Source organism: Balearica regulorum, chromosome 3 (genome assembly GCF_011004875.1).
Source record: "Balearica regulorum gibbericeps isolate bBalReg1 chromosome 3, bBalReg1.pri, whole genome shotgun sequence".
NCBI lineage: Eukaryota > Metazoa > Chordata > Aves > Gruiformes > Gruidae > Balearica > Balearica regulorum.
This window is the reverse complement of record NC_046186.1, coordinates 101,657,044-101,679,073: the sequence shown is the minus strand read 5'-3', so window position 1 is coordinate 101,679,073 and position 22,030 is coordinate 101,657,044. Positions and strand designations below refer to the sequence as shown.

Below are 22,030 nucleotides of genomic sequence, written 5' to 3'. Positions count from 1 at the left end.
GAGTAAAGAAAAGCTGACCAAGAGCTCTTGGGGCAGCATCCTGCTTTACCAGCTGGGGGCACTTTTAGCTGTCTCATTTGTTTGATTCTTGCACAGCTGGAAAAGATCTGACCCAGTAATAGGGCTTGTTAGTTTTATCTTGAAAGTACAGCTGATGGATAAATTGGGGGGAAAAAAAGAAAAACAAACAAAGAATGAAGTCAGTTCTTGTTTCTGCCTTCTGTCTGTGGGAGGTTTCTACCCCTTCAGCTGGAGTGCAAGTACTCAAACAGATTGAGTACCTGTGTTTGGCATAGCCGGGAGGCTGAAACTGTGGTGAGGAGCACAGCCTGGAAACAGCGTTAGAAGTCTCCTAAAAACGATCTGGCATCAATGATGAAAGTTTCTGTGCTGTCAGCAGCAGAGGTGCTACAGAGGAGTCCCACTCCTCCTTTGGCTGCTTCCTCCTGTCCCCTGGCTGTGGCAAAGGCTGATCCAGCAACCTCTGTGGCTGATGGGGTGGAAAGTCCAGTGAGCGAGGTGAAAGTGGGTAACAGGCATGAGAGGATGGGGGAATGCCTTGAAACTATAAATGAATACTAGTTATTAAAGCTAACAGTTAAAACTAATTATTATTTGTGACCTTGGTAACAATAAATTAAACCAGTTACTATTTTAGAGTTTAATTCTATGCCAGTATCTTCTAACTGGAAAGACTACCTGAGTTTTGTCTAGGTGCTCAGGTTAAAATGTTAAGAGCTGAATAGTTCAGCTGGTGCCAAAGTTAAGTGTGCTTCAGCAGCGATTAATGATCAGGTGCAGCCTCCACCCGGGCTGTGGTTTCACAAACACTTCTTTCTCACAGTAGTGCCATCCACTCACTGTTCATTCTAGCTTGCTGCCCACTTTTGCCCATATATTCACTTATGCCAGTGTAACCGTTTGTGTGAATGAACAGTGAATTAGATTAGGAAATTAATTCAATTTTTTAAAAAATCTTTTTTTGAGGGGGTAGGAGAGGGTTATTTTCCTCAATACAGTTCAATGCGTGCCCGTACCAGCAGTTGTCCTGGCACAAATAAGGTTGTGGTGTAAGGTGGGAATAAGCTGGAGGGAACAAGCTTTTAAAGCCAGCACTGTTGCTGAAAGAGATGTTTGTGAAAATACACCTTGTTTTGGTGCAGAGCAGCAGGAAAGAGGGTGTAACTAACTCTTCCGGGAATTGCTGGGTTATATGCGGTCATTTTGCTCAGAATGAAGACCTAGATTTAGTGCCTGTGGACCCCCATTCAAATTTGTCTTTTCTGTAGCAGGCTGAACAGAAGTCTCATTGCTTCTAAACTCTGGAAGAACATGCTCTGCTAGACTGGAATGGATATAAATTTATTCACTGATAGAAAAACAAAAACCACAACCAACTGAAATTTTCTGTATGATACTGTTGGTTTTTGGTGCAGTCATCTCATTGTCCTTTTCTCCGTTGTTCCCTGGGCACTGCTGCCACAGGAGAGGCTTCAAATGGCCCGTCATGCTGCACAGATGTATGTCCCTTCCAGGTATTCAACTCAAATCTGCCATTCCTTGTGCTGTAAATCAGCCCTCTTGGACTGCAGCCTCTTCACTCCATTCCTGTGTATCTCACGACCTTCCCTGAACTGTAATTCCCTTGGGTACAGAGGTTCCTTGCCTTCCTTTTTCCAGGTGTTATATAGTTAAGATTTTGCTCTTTATCCAGTTCTTCCTACTTACAGTTCTTATAGCTAGGTAAGCACCTTCTCATTTCTTACACAGAAAAATAGACATAGGTGATTGTAGCAGCCTCACCAAGATCACAGCCTGGTCTCCATCAGAGTGTGGAATAGTTAAATAGCTCTCCTCACTTTAGGCCACTGCCCAAGTCATCTTAACAAGGGACCATTCCTTCAGGGAACTTGATTTGCTTATTTTCATAGTTGTATGCTATGTTTCTGTGGTACCTATTTTTCATTAATATGGGCTAATTGGGTCATTAAATAACGTTGATGAGAGACAACCAAATTCTGCTGTATGTCTGCATGCATCTTGCATTGCACACCTGAGACCACCGCTCACCTCTATCACTTCTCTTATTCCAGTCCTGAGTTCTTCCGGTGCTGTCATTGCCAAAGTACACAGTGCTGTCCTTGTGCAATGTAGATAGGTACCTGCTCAAGCCCTTTGATATTGTGAAGCTCACTTCACCTGCCTCCTAAGGAAAGAGGCTCATCTCAGAGTCAGAAATCAAGAGGAGCCTGCGCAATGAAGTCAGTGACTTGATTCAGAAACCTAAATGGGATCAGAGTTGTGTCATATGACACAATGAGAGGGTAATGATATTAAAGAATAAAGAACTATAATTATCCCCTGGCATTTTCTTTATTAATTTTATTATCAATTTTATTATAAAAACTCATTGATCCCTTCAGTTCTCTGTATAGTCTGTTAGCAGACCAACTGCTTGAAGCCTTTCTCCAGTTTTTTTCTCAGCTGGGCAACTTACCCACTGAAGTTGATGCCATTTTGCCTGAGTAAGAGGACCAGTAAAAAGGAAAGAGCATTTTAGGATTTGAGACACGTAGCAGTGTTAAGAGACTTTAAGGCTTCTCCTTAACCCCCAGCCCAACAGAGAAGCAAAGACACCCTGTCGGCTCTGCCTGGCACTCGCAAGTGTGCTCACACCCGAGGTTATCATTGCTGTGGCTGTATGTTGATGCTCCTATGTCCCAGTAAATCAGTAACGTGCCATTTTTTTTTCTCCTCACTTTACTACACAGAGTCCTCTATTTTCAGGTTGTCAGATTTCTGAACAGGGTTGAAGCCATGAGTCTTCTATGCCAAAAGCAATAATGTCCAGGAGGTTACATTATACTGTCCTCTAGTGGTAAAATACTCTGCTTGCAATCTTACCTCAAAAGCAGGGCGCTTTCAGGCACTCCTGCTCTGTTATTCACACGTTAAAACTGTTCTTGAAGAACCATCTTGCTTTGCAAAGGTTGCCTACTAACAAAAACATTTAGGAAGAAGTTCTTAACAGAGGAACTTTGTAACAAAGTTGATGTGAGCTGTGACAATGATGTTTTGCTGACAAAATTGTTTTGGGTTTAGTTTTAAGTTTTGGTTGGCTGCCTCAGCCATTCTTCTGTGTTGTTCCTTAAACTTACAAGTGGAAGAATATTTGTTGGAGGAGTACAAAACATCAAGTCAAGGGATTTGAGTTATTGCTCTGTTTCAGCCGTAAAGTGTTGGTGAAACTTTGGATATCATTTTTCCCTACCATTTTCTGTATGGAGAGTGGAGTGACAATAGCAGCTACTTCATCACAGTGTTTGAAGGCAGTTTGATGGAAACAAGGTCCCCAGTGCAAAGAATATGCGGTGTAAAAAAACAGTAGTAAATTGCCTGTTACAGTAGGACCAAACTCTTTGAGAGAATCCTGTCTCATATGTTTGCATAAAATCAGGGTGAGCTCTTGCTGTATGTGGATCACCATTTTTAAGTTCTTTGTTTTCAGTGAATTCTTACCTAGTATCATGGTCTCCAAAGCAAGATGGGGGCTAAGGAAAAAAAACCAACAGATTTCAAATGTTTGTTTTCCTTTCTTTACTTTTCATATAGGTATATTAGAATATGTTTTGTTAATATGTTTAGACCTAAATGATTAAATCATTGATTAATTAGTGTTAATTTGATTTAACCTTTAAATAAAAAAAAAACATTCTTTTGAGATAACTAGAAAGTAATAATCATTTCAAGTTGCTGTCTGGTGTCCGTCTAACTAATTATATACAGGTGAAAATTCCACCGATTACCTTGTTGATACTTAATAACTCTTCTAACAGAATAAAATTCACATGCATTTTTCTTCACTCTTCCACAGGAATAAGGAAAGAAAGAAAGAAAGAAAGTTAGTTCTTAAGAAACTGAGCATCACCACCAGCCAGTGTCACTTTTTCCCCCCCAACAGAGCAGTAATCTGAGGGACTTTAGATCTCCAGAGTACAGCAATTAGGTAAGACTTAATGATTTTCGTGAGTCCAGACTGATGAAAAGGTGTCATTGTACCAAAGAAAAAGTGCCCTTGATGTGGAGCACTAGTGCCAGGGTTGGGATATACAATCACTTTGTGTTTCATTACCAAGACCCAAATCATTGCTACAGTGTTATTCTGTGATACAATAGACTGGATCTTAAAATCTGTGCTAGATTTGTTGTCTCCTAATGCCTGTGTGGATGATGTAGCTTGCTTTTGAGAATGGGCAGAAAGCCTGGGATTTGCCTTTAAATGCTTTAAAGCTGAAGTGGTTTTGTCTCTCTGTTTTCTGAGGCCACTGTTCAGCAGATGGACAAATCCTCAACTTAGGTCATTTGAGTGAGGCAACTGGACAGTTAATTTAACACTGATCAAAGCTAATTTGGGGAGTGGCAGATGTGTGCTAGATGGGCTGTGGCTCAGTGCGTTACAAAGTACTGCTGTAAAGGTGTCAGTGACAGATTTGCTGTGGAGGAAATAGGAGTAATTGAAGTTCTGTGATTTGTCAGACAAACCACATTCTTCTGTGCCTGTACCCTGTAATTGCTGTTTGCTTGGGTGGCTTGCTTTGTATGTAATAGCTTTCCAACATGTAGGTTTTTAAGAAACTGAAGTGTTGCTTAGCCTTTAATACATGCATAGTTCACCACCTGCATGGTCCACCACCACGTGAAGTCCTGGAGTTAGCGAACAACATTAATTCAACTCAGCATGACAACTGGCTTCCTACTGCTAACGAGGCTTAAGACGAAGCTGTACATCGCAGATCAGTGCCGTGGACCTCCACCTGCATAAATGAATTGTGGATAATGTTCACCAACAGCTGTTGTTGTTTGATCACTTACTTACAAACACAGGGCACGATATTGAAACTAAATAGCCCACATGTACATAGTCAGCAGGGAGAATATAAGCTCTTCCATTAGGTATTCTCAGTTGCCTGGGGGAAGGGGCGTTTGTGGATTGGGGTGTGCCACACGGGTACAAAGATAGATCCCTAACGTTAGACAACACGAACAATTCTGCCTTACAGCAATGCCAAGATATATTCTCTTTTAAAAAATATTTCAAACTGAAAGTCTACTGCATGTCTAATAATTCTCCAAATGTCATCTTCTCTGCCTTGCTTAGATACATCCTTTAAAACCACAAGAAGAGCAGCAGTGTTTTGATAAAATATTTAAAGAACTAGATCCTTATCCAAAGGTTATTAGTAAAGAAGCTGCCCTTGATTTTCAGAACCTGAGATTCTGATTTCAGCTTTTGATTTCTTTTGATACAGCTCTGTTGCTTCAATGGAGCCTGTCTGGCTTTCCAATGACATCAGTTATGGTCTGAAATCATAAGAGAAAACTATTTGCTCTCATTTTTCAGTCACAGTAGGGTATATGCAGAAGTCTATGTATATATTGATTTACAGCCTTTCTGAAAGTAGATTCTAATGATGTTAGGAATTGAAATCAACCCCCGTGGATTTGGTAGTCAAGAAATGTTTTATTTAATTCAAGCACAGAATGAATGTTGATATGAAAGGTATACCAAGCAATTCTTACTAAGCAGCAGTTAGAAGTGGACATTTCTTTCTTTCCTTTCTCTCTCTCTCTGTTTTTTGTTTGTTTTGTTTGTGGCAAGTGTTTTTGTAGCGGCACAGTTAAAAAAACCTTCAAAGGAGTGCACGGTAGAGTGAAATATTTGAGCAGAGGGCACAGTACAAAACTTGAGCCGCCTTCTGTTTGATTTTTTATGTTTGTTTGGGTTTTTTTTAGGAATAACTCTCTTGCAGCTTGATATATTTGGCTTATGTGTGATGGATTTTCCATATGTGTACATGGTAAGAATGGAATCAAATTTCTTCTCATACTAGGTATGTCAGTTTTTTCATAAGTAGCGTATCCTGCTAATTTTGGCTCATCACATCATATTATTTGTTTTACCCCATTGGCTGCATACAGTTTTCTCTTTAGAAGGTGCGAAATTTGCTCATAGCCCTTAACTGTATGCCTAGCACCTCATCCTACATTGTTGTAAGTGAAGACAGCAATTCCCTGCCATCAATTCTTCCCTTCTATTTATTTATCCTGTCTTCAGATTTTTGAGTTTCTAAGCCCTTTTGTGCTGCTTTATGTTTCCAAATAAGCTGTATTTTTATATACAAGAAATAGTTTAGATGTGACAGTAAAGATACAGAATTTTTAATAACAAATACTGTAGATACTACTAATTTATGTTAGTAAATGTAATAATCTTTTTCTCCCTGCTCTTACATGAAGATCAAACCACTTAATACCAGGATTTACCACTGATTCTCTGGAATTTTATTTCATAAGGAGACTGGGAAGTCTATTTACTATGCAGATAAAAATAAGTAGTACAAATAGAGCTAAGGTTAGAGAAAATATTTGAATAGGAGATAGTAGATGTGAAAAGTACGTGTCTGAATGGCAAAACAATTTGAATGAGATTCTGAGTGGACACAAACCATTACAAGTCCATGGAAGTTAGCAGACCTATACCAATTCCCATGAGTTGGGAATCAAAATAATGAAATTAAGCTTAAGAGAAAAAGGGAGAACTACGGATGGGACTTGGAGTACACAGTGAGGAAGTCTGTAGGCTGCAGGGAAAATATACAGCAGAGGTGACAGTAGTGCTTCAGCCACTGGAAGATTTTTTTCTCTGGCTCTGTATGTCTGGTAGTTGGCACGTAAATGGTTTCTTATACAGGCAAAAAACATGGAATAGGTAAGAATGTCCAGGAGTTTGTCTTTAGACAGATGAAAAAATACACTTAAATGGTGCAGCCGCTGGATGTCTCTCTTGTTCTGCTTACAGGAATGAGGACTGGCCTTTCAGAGTGAAAAACCCACAGCTCAGAAAGATAAATGGGTCAGTATAGAAAGCCAGCTGTCCAGTGCTGCCTAGCTGACTGAAATGACATGACACCAGTCACCGCCGTATAATGGAAATGCACCAGGTACATTTTCTTTATTCCTGCCAGGGCTTTCTGGCTCAGGTCAGTTGAAGTTGGTAGTAACTTTAACTAGGCAAGAATCAGATTTTCTTTTTCTGGAAAAACTGCACCGTCTATTTATTTCTCTTTTCTGAAAGAGAATTAAGAGAGACACATTCAGATCTTCCCATACAATTCTGTCCTGGAAAAATAAACATTAGGAGAGACTTTTGGTTACCTGTGTGAGTTGAGAGTACAGGACCAGGTCTTTGTTTTGCTCGGCTTCATTGCTTAAGCGATGGAAATCTTTCTGCATGCACATTATTGGCTCTTGTTTGTTTGATGTATCAAAAATAAATGAATGCAGGAAAATGCTTAAAAAATCCTTTTGAGGATAAGAACTTCAAGGTCTCTGACGTGTAAGTCAGAGTTTCATGCTTCTTTGTAGCACATAGCTTTCAGTGATATGAAATATAGGGAAGAACAGAGTGAAGCCTCGGGCAGTGATTTCAGAAGGACCTGTGAAGGAGAGTGCTGAAAATTTAGGGTTTCTGTGATTTTGCTAGGATAATACAGGAATTTGGAGTTAAGGGGGAATGTAATAGAGATCTTTAAGTTTCAAGGTAATGTGACAACTAGATAATTTCTTCCATTCTTCAATTCTCTACACTGTTTTCAGAAAGGGTTTCATCTGTATATTGTGAGATAGTATGTTTCCTTATATTAATACTATTTGTTTAATTCTGTAAGTTAAAACCAACTTACATTACAAATTCTGAATGCTAGAAGTCTGATATCTTTCAGAATTTTGCTAGATTTTTTTCTCAGTATCTGAAGTGTCTCTCAGTATCCATGAAAGAAGTTACATAACTTTTTACTTTAATGGTTGGCCCATATGTGAGCTCCACTAGTTTATTTCTGTCAAAAATGTTGATATGAAGTGATATATCTTTGTGTACTTTCTTTGTAATCAAAGCGGGATTAAACTCAGGTCCTGCTTCCTTGAATATAGCAGGAAGAAAGACAATAGGAAACAGCTCCTTTGGCACTAACCCAAGCCTCTCTTTTCATTCAGTGCTGTACTCTGAAAACTCTCATTCTTTTTCTCTCTTTGTGGGAATTCAGGATCATTCTACAAAGCGTTTCACTGTTTTGGGGGTTTTTGCCTACATACATAAAATTGCTGACTGGGTCACACCATTTTGCTAAAATTATATATGCACCTTTGTGTTGGCTCAGATTTTTTTCATTTGCCTGTCTTGAGGCTGGTGCTTGGGAGGTGATACCTATTTGTCTGCATCTTCTGTTTGCCCACAGTTATATTTCAAAATCTTTTTCCTCTCTAGGACTGCAAACCAGTTTCATTCCACTCTGTTCCCTGTCCGTTTTCTCTGTAGCCATTAAGGAAAACAAGCAGGGAAAGTGTGCCTCCCATTTCTTTGTAAAAGGGGGGTTTATGAACCAATGTATTACCATATTTTGAAATGTGCTGTTATCAGTTCTTTTGAGCTTCACTTCTTTTTAAAGGACCTAAACGGCATTTGCTCTCTCTTATCTCGGACAGTGAAATTTTAAGAATATTAGAAGTGTTCTTTAACAATCTAAACTGAGCCTTAAACAGAGGATGTGCTCATTGCCATGTTCATAAAGTCTAGGGCAGACAAACCTGCATTTTGCTATACTGAATGTTTTAAGGCCTCTACTCCTTCTGGATTTAACTTTTCCAGGTTAGTATTGGGAAAGATCTTTGCCTAGTCCTGATTATGTATAAAAACAATAATCAGAAGTGGTTATGTAGCGCAAGAGCCAGGTTGTATGGTTCTTATCTTAGACTGGCAGTGAGAGTCCTGGAGACTTATTTAGTTTTGTAAATTAGCACGCAAGTAGAAAAGGAGTTTTGCTTTGAGTTTTTGCGGGGGTGTTTGTTTTTTTTTTTTACCCCAGCAAAATGAAGAATAAGCGTCATCATAATGTATGGTTTCTTGCTATAGCTTTCAGGTAGATTTAGCGATTGCTTCAGAGTTCATCATTAATTATCCTTTGCTGTGTCTTGCACCAATATTTGTCCTAGTGTTGTCAGGAGCCCCTGTAGTGTGGATATATTGAAACTCTGCAAAAGGCGGCATGAAGGGAAAGGGATAATAGTGTAGGCAGATGAGTGCAGTACAGAGCTCTGAAGTTCCAGTGTATATTTAGTCAAAAGCAAATGTTTAATTCAAGAATTATAGAAGAAAAGTGGATCTGTAATTATGTTCATAATTAGAGAGGTCCTTTTTTGGTGCTTAATCTAAATAATGTAGGTTTCTGAGCACCATAGACAACATCAAAGCTGATAATGTAGGAAGTTATTGTGGTCCAGGGAAAGAAGAGGGAATTGGATTCTAAAGTAGTGAAAATCAGCATAGCTCAGTTGGAGCTCTTTATTTTGATTGATGTACACTAGTTGAAAATTGATTTATGACTTCAAGTTGCATAGAAACAAAGCAAACCAAAGAAACTCTTCTGAAAGCATCCATCTAGGAAAACATTGGGGAAGAAAAATACAGTGAAAACAGAACTCTTTCTAAATTAAATTTACTATTGAATTTAATAAAGTTTCCTAGTGGGGAGCTCCTGGAAAATGTGGACTGAAATGTGAAGCAAACTTTGATTGCTGTTTTAGCTGCCTTGATGGTATATTTACAAGAACTAAATTTCTTTTTTTTTCTTTTTTTTTTCCCATTACTTCTAAAGAAGCTTTCTAGAGAAAAATACCCATGCTTCATAACCAGCTTAAGAAGCATTTGCTATGGTTGTTTCCAAAGGAACAGCTTAATAGTTTCATAAGTATCAAAGTTAATAGGCTCCTAAAAACAAGGAAAATTGCCTGTAGGTGATTTGTGCTTATACAGAAATAGCTACTCTCTGAGCTGAAACTTTCTCTAAGCTTTCTCTCTAGGCCTGTTACCTATTACTGCATACTTTGCTGTCCTGTTCCTACTTCCTTTAGCTGTTTTGAATCAACTGTGGGTAGAGCAATACTTAAATGAAATGTACTTGAGGGTAAAACATGATCTAACAAATTATAGAAAACAAACAATATTAAGCATAGCTTGTGACTATAAGGAGATCAGAAACAGTCTAATGGGGACACGTTTGTTTTTTTTAAAATGGAATAGCTATGCCACATCACCATAAAGCCATAGTTACGGCTGGCTTCAAAGAAAATATAAAATCTTTCAAAAAGTGGCTTCCAGAAAAGAGTCTGAGAAAAATGATTTTTTTCTTGTATTGAGCTGCTATTTGGTATGCAGTAGGAGCTGCTTCTCCTTTATTTTTGCTGCCTTTTTTTCCTTGATTTTAATTTTAATGATGTTAAAGCACCTGACAGTCTTAAGAAGCAGCTTTTACTAAAGATACAAAATCATTATTTTCTGCACAGACTTGGTAATGTGTATAAGCTTCATAACGGTCAAACAAGTGCTCTTTCCTGCTCTTAGAGGTGCAGAAAAACCCAGCTGCTGGCAAATTAACTTACATTACACAGAATCACAGAGTGGTAGGGGTTGGAAGGGACCTCTGGAGTTCATCTAGTCCAACCCCCCTGCTAAAGCAGGATCACCCAGAGCATGTTGCACAGGATCGTGTCCAGGCGGGTTTTGAATATCTCCAGAGAAGGAGATGCCACAACCTCTCTGGGCAGCCTGGCCCAGTGCTCTGTTACCCTCAGAGCGAAGCAGTTTTTCCCCACATTGAGACAGAACTTCCTGTGTTCCGGTTTGTGCTTATTGCCCTTGTCCTGTCACTGGGCACCACTGAAAAGAGTCTGGCCCCTTCCTCTTGACACCAGCCCTTTAGGTGTTTATAAGCATTGATGAGATCCCCTCTCAGTCTTCTCTTCTCCAGGTTAAACAGACCCAGCTCTCTCAGCCTTTCCTCATACAAGAGATGCTCCAGTCCCCTCATCATCTTTGCAGCCCTCCACTGTACTCTCTCCAGTAGTTCCTTGTCTTTCTTGAACTGGGGAGCACAGAACTGAACATTGTGTTTTACTTTTCTTCCATTTAATATTTTTGTCATACTTCAGGGGCTTATCATTATTAAACAGCTCATAGGATCAGGCTTATGAAAGGACATGCAAAATATGAGAAGAGATGCTAGAATATTGGGTCTTCCTGTTAGGATTTCATAACAGGCTTTGAGTCCTGGTGGAGCTGATTTTACAGAAGGCAGCAGGAGACTGAAACAAGACTGAGCAGTGCTGGTTTATGGCTGGGAACAGTCTGGTGAAAGCTGCTGGTACTCTCCCCATCACGACAGAGCTGGTTCCACCCAGGAAGTACAGGTGAACTGTGATTTAGTTCAGGATATCTGCATCCTCGTTTAGGGTGTCTGGTAGACAGAAACTCAGAGGCCCTTGCCCTACTCTTTTTTTGCTATTCCTGGTTTTGGTAACTTCATTTCATGTGTAGACAGCTGTTCATCATGTTAGATATTTGTATTTCACATTCCTCAAGTCTCCTAAATTCTTTGTCAGTGGGGAGGAAACATTCATGAAGTTGTTTATCCACTGGCAAGTTTTAGAAATCTGTTATGTAAAGTTTTACATAGGAGCTTTTATCAAAATCGTTATTTTTTGAAAGGTAATTCTAGAAGTACGTTGTTAGTAGTAACACCCCTGAGAGACTGGTTCCCTCCAGAAAATGTATGCCTCCTTAGAAAAGATGATGAGATGCCATAGTCTTGACATAAGACTGAGCTCTTAATTCTCTCAACTGCTGCTTTTGACAAATCCATCCCTGATGCTCCGTTGCAGAGTGTAGTGTACAATAAGGAAAAACATTCCTTCAGGCAATAAGCAAGCCTCTCCCCCTTTCCCTCTGTTCAATTGCAGCTGAACAAAAAACATCACAGAAACTTAGAGGGAGACATAGAATTCAATATATATTTCTTCTAATCACTAGGTACAATATAAAATAAAACTTAATCCCCAGCAATTCTCTCTTTAAAATGTGCCTATCTTCTTTCCTCACTCCGCTAATCTGAAATAATGAGGCAGGAACCAACCACGCAGTTAGGCTGGCTCTGGCCTTCTCTTACTCTGCTGTGGCTGTCAGCATCAAAACTTCTATTACCTCTCCCACGCTTAATTTTGGGGGTCCTTCTCTACTCTTACTCTCCTTCCACTGATCCCTCGCTCCTCTGCGTGTGACTCTTTCCTTTTCTTGATTCTCTGACAGCTTTTCAGTTAGCTTCACACTGGCGGGACTGGACCTAGTGTAAGTTTTGTTTTGTCTTATTGGGGAAGCTGAAACTTAGCATCCCTTGGATTTCTCCGGGTGTTGTGTAATTGAATTGTCTAGAGTGTTAATCATCATTTGATAATTCTGACATTCTTGATGAAAAAATATGTACGTTAAAATCATAATGTAATTACAGAATTTGCTTTTAGCATGAATATATTTCTTCTCAGTGACACTGAAATTATTTACTACTCCCAATATTTATATATTATTTTGACAGATATGCAGTGGACTATGAGTAATTTTAAGGTGGCACAGTTTACTCCATGCAGCTTAAAAGCAAGAATTTTTCCCCTCCCCTTTTGCCCCATCACATTTTATTATTAATGGACACATTTGAATTGTCAGCTTTCCCAAAGCCTTGGTGTACAGGCTGGAATGATCAGATTAATTTAATTGCTTAACCATGTCGTTGCTAACTAGGAGTACTGCACCCCCTCTTGTTCTTGCTTTATCTTTTCCCTAGCAGTTCTTCTGGTGTTTTTTGTTGGTTTTTTTTAATTCATCCTGTTATTTTAAACATAAGAATTCCAAGCCGAAATATCCTGTAATGTGGAAATGTAGGCTTCCAGGAGCTGTGTGGGCTAGGAATAAACTTTTGACTTTGGAGGCGAGGATGCTAAGAAGGCTCAGCTGGCAGGTTAATGAAGATTGTCAGGAATATTAAATGATAGAACCAAAACAAAACTCCCAGAGAGACACTTTTGCGCAAAATCTTACATAGCAACACAACCGGCTCAGACAGCTGGCTCTCTCTTAGACTTTCTTGAAAGAGAACAGTGCTGAGGCGTATTAGGATGATTTTTATAAACCGGAAAGCCAATTTGTGATGCACTGTTTGAAAGTTAGAGGTCTTAATGATTTATAGCTTGAAGCAGAAATCTGTTTTCTGAAGTAGATAAATAACAGGTAAATTATATCTGTGCTGTTCTCCCTAGTATTAAGTGTTTCAAAATATTTTTGAGCTTTTGCTCGCTAAAAATGCGTACAAGGGATAAGCCTTCCTGTTAAAGTTCTTACCAGCTCTCTGGTGTGCAGCTACAGTCCCACGTCTTCCTCTGAAGTTCCTCTAATCCCTTCTTTGGGTTTTTTCCTCCCTAAAAAGACCACATTGCAGGGCACAAAATAATAAACTGCAGTTGGTTTTGTTTCTTTCTTGTGATTTGTCCCAGACAGGATAAGAACTTGCTATTCACCGAGTACCTCCTTCAGCTCCAGTGAAGTGTAAAGCCAGCTCCTGCTACATGGAAAAATTGCTCCAGCACATGCAAGAAATTAAAATTCAGGAAGCTTGGATTTATTTGAAGTAACACCAACACAGATCTGGGATGATTCCATTAACAGCATTACAGTCATGCTTTGTTTCTAAAAAGATGTCTAAAGGTGAGACATTGTTTATGGCCTAGAGAGTAATCTTTGTTACAGTTTTTAAGTTGGGTTCAGATTCTTGCGCATAACTGCCTTGACTTTTATGGTTGTGTAAATTTATAGCAACTTAATATGCGGTTCAGTGATTTTCAGACACCAAAAGGAATGAGCTGAAATAACAGAGTAGGTTTTCTTAGATAACTGCATGTAGGCACCATCCATTTTGTGGTGTTATTCTGCGTATAAGAAGATAAAGTAAATCTAAACTATTTTTAGGTGTGATGAGTCAGTCTAAATGAGTTGATGGAAAAAGATATAAATGAAAGGACAGTCCAGTTAGAGGAAGTTAGGGAGAGTAATGCTTTTATATAAACATTCTGCAGAATTCATTTGGCTTTCCAAATCCTGTCTGTAAATCAAGATGTGCTTTCCAGTGGCTCATGGAGAACTCTCTAGTCATATGGTGCTAGCTGTCTTTGTTTTCAGTTCAATTGCATTAAAAATAGAATATATTTTTAAAGTGGAATTTTAAAAGTATTTATGTAAATAATTGATGTGGTTATTCCAGTGATATTACATGACTATGAACAGTATGCACAATCAGAAATAGAAGTGACCCACAGGTTCCCAGCTGTGAAGAAAACATACTCAGATAATTTTTCAGCTAGTATCAGTACCTGTTGTTGTTAAATCAAACAGCCTAGTGGAATGGGAGTGATTTTTTTTTTAAGGGTAACATAAACCAGATACATTTAAAAGACTTAGTTATACTAGCTTATTTTTGTGTTTTCGCAGTACCATAAGGAATTTACACACATACTGTCTGAAAGAGCTTGCAATAAGGTGAGTTACAGTATTGTGAAATAATAGTTTGTAAATATTTCCCTATGTATTAAAGTTTCCCATAAATAAATACTATTTTGTGAAGCAGATACAGCTAACATAATTATTCAGACAAAATCTTGTTTGAGACACTACTTTTTTTCAAGCTGAAAAGCTCCTTTAGGTGCTTAGGGACATTCAGGTTAACGTATCTTAGTCTGCAAAGGCTACAAACAGTTGTTTTGGGATTGGAGGCTCATTTCTTACTTATTTGAAATATCTAGTCTGTTTTATCATAAATTAGCTAAGCCTAGTGGATGAAAAGTTTACCTCTGGCTTCAGCTGCATCTTCATTTTGCACATTTTGAACGTATCATTAAAACTCTTGACAACGTTGTGAAACACCTTGAAGTGGCTGAGCCAGAAATACTGTTGGGGTCATCACCAGCATTTCAACAAACAAATGACCAATGGACTTACAGGCAAATTCCAAGTGCTGACAGACAGGGATGAAGATGCGTAAAATATGCTCACTTCAGCTGAACGATGAAGCACCACAAAGTGATACCTCTTTGGAGTGAGGAGATTAAAGCTAGAGCTTCAGAAAGTAGCATTCTTGATATTGCAGCCTTCTTAGGTTCCCACCCCCCGAATGTCCAGCCCACACTACCTTCTTCAAATGGCTGAAAGTCCCAATAGGGATGAAAGACAAAGGGAATTCAAAGGAAGTATCGGCTCATTTAACAGCCAGGAAAGCTAGCGTTGAGGATTGCAAAGTTGTAGTGAACCTGAGAATTGCACCTTCATCTCTGTCCCACCTGGTCACCTCTTCAGCAGCAAAACTCCAGCCTTCTTTCTTAAACTAAATTGAGCGTCATTTAAAGACAAAATGAGAAAAATTGGTAAGTTATGAACTGAATAGCAGCAGTGTGATTTTCTGTGAATCCAGGCACCTGCAAGGTGTCAGAGGCAAAGGCATCAGTATTTTTGGGAAATGAGACAGAGGATGTCAAGCAATGAGCCAGCAGTCACGAACTGTTTAATTCACGCTGATTTTCCCAGAACTGTATCCAGGGAGGATGTCACACTTTTCCGTTCTCAAGTTCAACCTTTTCTCTGAGTGCATCAGCAAAGTTTCACCTCTTCTGAAACTGTACTCTCCCATGAGTTATTTATAATCTCCTGCTGCTTCTCATAAGTAGAATTTCACTCACCTTCCTTCTCTCTGCCTCAGATTGTTATATTCCACTGATGTTGCTTTGCATGTGAACCTTTCAGAAGCCTGTTTTCTTCCAGCTCCAAGGCATGCTAAACTCAAAGGAGACCATTCAGAGAAATGGAAAGGAAGTATTTACCCTTGGCAGCAGCAATTTAGGGATGTATGCAATGTCTAATGTGTAGAATCATAGAGGCTCAACACATACTCAAACATCCCTACTGAGCATGTGGTCTTAAAATCTTTTTGAGTCAACTAGAATTGATAGGCTGGTCTTTTGCACAGTAATACTGAGAGCTTTTCAGATATCCCTACAAGGTGCTGCCCTCGTTTCATTTCTGTCTACTATTTTTGTTGTGTCAGAGATCAAAGCTGCAGGGCGTTATTTCTGACCTGTTCCGTTTAAGAAATAGATGGAATAGAGCATGTTTTAGACTGTAAGACTGTTGCCTTTGTCAAAATTGCTAGATATGTCTGTTGTGTATCATCTCAGCCATACAGGTATGTTTGTCTTTCTGTAACAGGAAAATGTATCACAAAGGCCTTGAAAGTCCTACTGTCCTATTCTTAAAAAGTATTGAATAACTATTTTAAAGTACAGAGCACGGTTAAACAATAAATAAGAAAAAATCAGTGATATTCCTGAGACACTTCCAAGCATAATGTAGGACACAGACATGTTACCTAAGAATATAATCTCAATTTAAACATGTAATCCTTTCAATTAATACTTTTGCCGTAAGTATACTTAGGTCTGGTGCACAGCTGCACAGTTCTGCAGTTGAGAATTAACACTTCGCTTTTTGTGGAGCAATATTTATTCTTTTCAATGAGACTTATGTTTTTAGGAGTTTTGCTCAAACATAAAAAATAATAAAGGGTTAACTGTAATGAATAAGTTTGAGTTACCTGGCCTTTATCTGTGATCATTACCACAACAGCACTGCAATGTAAAATAAAAGGTATGTAGCCATAGCCTCCAATGAGAAGAGTAGCCTCCTAGGGATACTCTTGATCTGCCACAGCTATTTTGAACCATTATCAGTTTAATCTATAAAGTTACCCTCCAGGCAGTTAATTGCTTGGTAACTAAGCTCTGCGTATCCAACACGACTGATTTTAGTATGCATAAGAGCATAGAACTAGGCACAGGGAAGTTTTCACTTCAATCGTCATCTAATTCTATTTGCCCAAATGCCAGAAAAGAAAATTCCCTTTCCTCTACTGGCTGAAACAAATGCTATCTATAAGGGTGGGTTTTTTCCATTCAGAGATTCTGTTGTCTACAAAAGAAGGATGCAAGGCTTTAAGTTCAGCTCTACATTCAAACATTCCTGCAAGTTTAGGCCTGTTTGGCTTCAGTTCATGTGTTTGACTCTTTGTCATCAGTCCGTTATCTGTGTTGTCATCATTTCTAAAGCCCAAGTAGATATGCCGAGAAGTGGTCTCAGATTTTCACAATGTGAGGGTTAGATCCCAGTCTCTGCTTTGTCTGCTGCTTTTGCACTATATGAGAAAACTTTCAGCAAAATCTGGAAGGTAAAATACGGACATTGGGACATTGATTTATTTTCCTTTTTCAAAGAGGTTTCTTTAAGTTGAGGGAATATTATGTCATCTTTTGACTTTTCTTGGATGTTTTATCTCCAAGAAGGCTTGCATCCAAATTGTTCTAAACTTTTCACTTCTCAGAAAGATAATGTCTCATGTCAGAAGGATAAAGGCTCATGTCAAGCAGCACTGCAGAACGTGGTAATCTGAACATTCATTAACAGTGCAGAATTTCTGATTGCAACAGCTACAAATAACCTATGGGAAACAGTAATAGGTATTGTTTATTCAAGAATACTTCCTGTGGCTCTGCAGTTCATCCAGATGCACAAGCTCTGTTTTTCACTGAATGTTAATCTTTGTTTCTATCTGTTATTTTGGATTTCTTGTCAACAGATTACCCAAGCCAAAAAGATCTAAGTGTAAGTTTTGTAAACAAGTAAATTAGGACTCACTCTTTCTACTGAGCAGGAAGAAAAAAGCCAAAACATAAGGCCCTGTGTAAAGATGAACACATGGGTAAAGGTACAAGTTTACGTTGTTATCCTTGACCATATTTGACAGAAGCAAAAATAGGAGGCGCTGTGTTATCAGACCTGCGTGTGCTGCTCTGCCAAATCTGCCTTACCAGTATAAATTCTCCCAATAGCACGCTAAGATACATTCTCATCTCCCACCTATTCTGTTTACTTGGGTAGGGGTTTTTTTTGGTCATGCCAAGATCAAAATCATGCCTGTGCTATTAGAGTACTTCTAGCAGTGGTGTCCACCTATCACACACTTAGTTCTTTGAGACTGACTGAATAGAATGAAAAAAAAAAAACAAACCCAAAATCACCTTTTGATATACCACTGATTTTTAGTGTCCAAGCAGTGAGATACATTCTGCATTATAACTACCAGAATCAGCACTCACAGATAGGGCTCTGAGTGAAGGCATTATTACAATTCTTAAAGGTTTTGTTTGTTTGTTTTAATCAAAGCATTCACATTCAAGGACTGTTTTTCTTTGAAAACAGCCATTCTGCGTACCATGTAACTAGCTTTCAGGTTATAGGTTCATGTGTATTTTACTTTATCTGAATATCACTCATGGTGCATGGATTTGTCTCGTAAGTTGCATGGCTTGTATATTGTTTCCTGTATGGACAGAAAAACATTAAGCAAAAGCATAAATGGATGATGGATAACAAAGTGTATGATTGTCATTGCTTACGTCAGTTCTGGGGATTTCAAGATGTCCCTGAGAATACCCAGTGTTCCTCTGAGAATATGCAAATACTAATCAGAGCTACTTAGCACATCTTACTGATGTGCAGCTGAATCCTACTGAATAGCAGCTTTTTCACTCACAGTAGTCAGAAGTTTTTTTGATTTTTTTTTTTCCCCTCATGGTTTAACCAGATCAGCTGAAAAATTATCATTGGACTTCCTATATGAAACATTTCACATCTCTTCCATTTTCTCTTGAGCAGATGCAAATTACACTGAATACATTTCAGATAAGTATATTTATTTATAACAGAGACCGAATACATTTGTAAAAGTCAGCAAAGCCTTTTTTTTTTTTCTCTTGTTTTCTCTCCTGCACCATGAAGTGAGTTCTACATGTTCTTGGGAGTCTTGCACACCAGACTATCATTTGTTGATTATGGAGCCCAATGGTGGTTTTGAAACAAAAGTTAAAGAAGGTGATTTACAAACTGTTGAGGCTTCTGCCATTCCAAAGCACTGTACTTAAAGAGCTAAGCATTCTCTTTTAATTTTTACTGAAATGTGAAAGTCTGGCAGGTCTGACAAGTGCAGCCTGAAACATGATCCTACACCAATTCCTATGTTGTTATGAATTCACAGCCAGTATCATCAGACCACAAAGAATATTAGCCTCGGCTGCAGTTTTCAAAAAAACACAAGGCTTTTTCTGTGTAAGAAAACTAATACAGAACGTGATGCACTTAAATCAATGGAAGTCTCATATTTTGGCAAAGGGCCACAAAAAGAACGGTGTCCGTATACACATTACAGTTAGGAAAGAAGTAACTTCTGTTTATGTGTACTCCCAAATTCTTGGAAAAAACTCAGCTGCTTAATCTGCCGGACTTGGCGTACCTGCATTCTGGCAGGTGGTCTTGTTTAGATTAGGATGCAATAACTAATAACTGTGACTAAGAGCTGCTGACACACCTTACGTGTTCTTAGTATGATTTCACTTAACTGCAGTCTCTACAACTGCAAAAATAAACATAATACTTTCATCTGCATTTCATTACCCCTTTATTGAATTGTGGTTGCTTACATTATTAGTCCTGTTGCTCCAGTCGTTAATTGGAGAAGTCCTTCTTAAAGTATGGATGATAGAATCTATCCTGTCACAAAAATTAGTCAAACGTATTAGGATCAAAGTGAAGGACTATTGAAAAGAGTGCCGGGGGGAAACCAACTCAGGTTATGTATCCTCTAAGTGATGAACCCATCTGATAATTCTGAACATTCTGAAGAGTAAACTATTACTAAATACTCAAGCAAGGTAATTTTTGGCACAGCAATTCCTTAAAACCTCAGACCATTCAAATGCCTATGTTAAGTTAGCAAGATGCATATTAGAAGCAGCACAGCAAAAATAATGACATTTGCAGTGTTACCTGGAAGCAGCAAGTAAATTGAAAAGAAATCCTTTGCTCTCCAAAGGAGGTATTGTGGAGTAGTAGGAGAGCTACAATAGGGCTTTACACAGCTTGCTTGTTTTGAGTGCAGTGTATAGATGGTGAGGACACCTGTCTCACTGGAATAATACTGAGGTCAGGGAAATGCTATTTACTGAACAAAACAACCATAGCAGACAGTTTGCTTTTAAGCAAAATAAATTTCAGGCTATTGGCAAGTAACAACCTGAGACATAAAATAGTGTCATTAAATTAACACTAAAAGAAATACTTTGGTATTCTGAATTAATTTTTAAAAAGTAGTCAGTGAAAACATCTTAAGGATATATGGCCACTTAAAGCCTTATTATCATAACACTGTTCTATTGAGTGGGAACAAGTGAAATAGCCTAGGAAGCGATTAAATGTGAGTCCTTCGGTTCCCAAACTGAAATAAAAAGGAAATGGTTTGCATTCTAAAATGCAATCAGTTGTGATAATCTTGTTTTTAATAACAGAAAGGAAGGACTAGAGCATCTCCCTCTGATCACAGACATGAGTGAGAGCGAGTTGGATTCACAAGGATCTCGCACTACAAGAGTGGGATTTATATCACGGTTTCCTGTTGCAACAGGAGGGTTTCTTCACTGAAATGAACCTGAAATTTAGGACAAACAGAAGCTGAATTATGCACTTTGAGATCACCAAAGGTGACCTTCATAGCGTGAATAGGAAAAGCAGGGAGAGAATAGTAACGCTAAGCCACTGATGAGTTACAATCTAGCTACATTTTTGAAATGCAGCTGATGTGCTGACCCCAGATGAAGCCAAGACTCCTACAGTAACCACAATAGCACAGCTACTGAAGCTGCCCCATAAGAAAGCATGCAAGGAAGGGAAGGGAAAAAAAACAGTAGGAATTGGAAAATTAGTTGTGAAATGCTGGCAAAAGAACAACCGCCATTACTACCAAACCCACGTGCATTCCCAAAAAGATGGCAGGTATACACCCACCCCTGTGGGCAGGCATTGTCAGGAGGCCAGCTCCCAGCTGCTGTTGGTACCTAATCAAAAGGTCAGCAGTAAAGAATAATAATACAAAAATAATTCTCTGAAGCAATAGTATTTTCTTAGATGATAAATTATTTATTCCACCACAGAGCACCATCCAACAGCAGGAGGGGCCTGTGGAGTCCCACCTGCAAATCAAGTGGTCTAATGGTAAGACACAAAACAAGTTTAGAGTAAACTCTGTAACATTGTGAAAGAAAGGATAGATTAAATAAATAGAAACAGCTTTTCTAGTTATTCAACTGACAGGCAGCTGTCCCCTGCAAACCACAATGTGGAGAATCATCTAATAAAATCTTTCCTTCAAAGAAAATGGCCAGAATGCTAAATAGAACAAAATATAGAATTGTATTTTTATTATACCTATATTATTAATATAGAATTTGGAGCAGCTGCTCAGTTTTTCCATGCCAATTCAACCTATCACAGTGGCAGATAAATCCACATACATGGCAATTTACATTCTACTTAAATTACTGAAAGTCAGTGGTTAGCAACAATTTATACAGCACATGCTTTCAACAGTCCTCTTGTTACTGAAAGGCTGCCAGAGAAACCCGATAAAGGTGGTCTGCTTCCACCCTACAGGATCTGCAGTTTTATATTAGGGTAAAAGGATGTGGTGGGTTGACCCTGGCTGGGGGCCAGGTGCCCACCAGAGCCGCTCTATCACTGCCCTCGTTCACTGAACAGGGGAGAAAAAGTACAACAAAAAGCTTGTGGGTCGAGATAAGGACAGGGAGAGATCACTCACTAATTATCGTCACAAGCAAAACAGACTGAACTTAGAGAGGAAATTCATCTAATTTATTACTAAGCAAAACAGAGTAGAGGAATGAGAAATAAAATCAAATCTTAAAACACCTCCCCCCCACCCCTCCCATCTTCCCAGGCTCAACTTCACTCCCGGCTTCAACCTGCGCCCCCCCTCAGCGGCACAGGGGGACGGGGAATGGGGGTTACGGTCAGTCCATCACGCGGTGTTTCTGCCGCTTCTTCATCCTCAGGGGGAGGACTCCTCTCATCATTCCTCTGCTCCAGCATGGAGTCCCTCTCACAGGAGACAGTCCTCCACGAACTTCTCCAACGTGAGTCTCTCCC

At 39.0% G+C, this 22,030-nt stretch overlaps 1 protein-coding gene across 4 annotated transcripts in view; it reads left to right on the top strand.

The window, feature by feature from the left end:
* Window positions 1-3,878: 3,878 nt before the first annotated feature.
* Window positions 3,879-22,030, top strand: part of PACC1 (proton activated chloride channel 1) — a 46,681-nt gene continuing 28,529 nt past the window's right edge. For 2 of the 4 annotated variants that reach the window (XM_075749211.1, XM_075749207.1), the window contains exons 1-3: window positions 3,879-4,006; window positions 6,860-7,001; window positions 13,432-13,642. The gene's annotated coding sequence lies outside the window, so the exon portion shown is untranslated. The remainder of the gene's footprint in view (window positions 4,007-6,859; window positions 7,002-13,431; window positions 13,643-22,030) is intronic. The other 2 variants (XM_075749213.1, XM_075749209.1) reach the window with 1 other exon arrangement.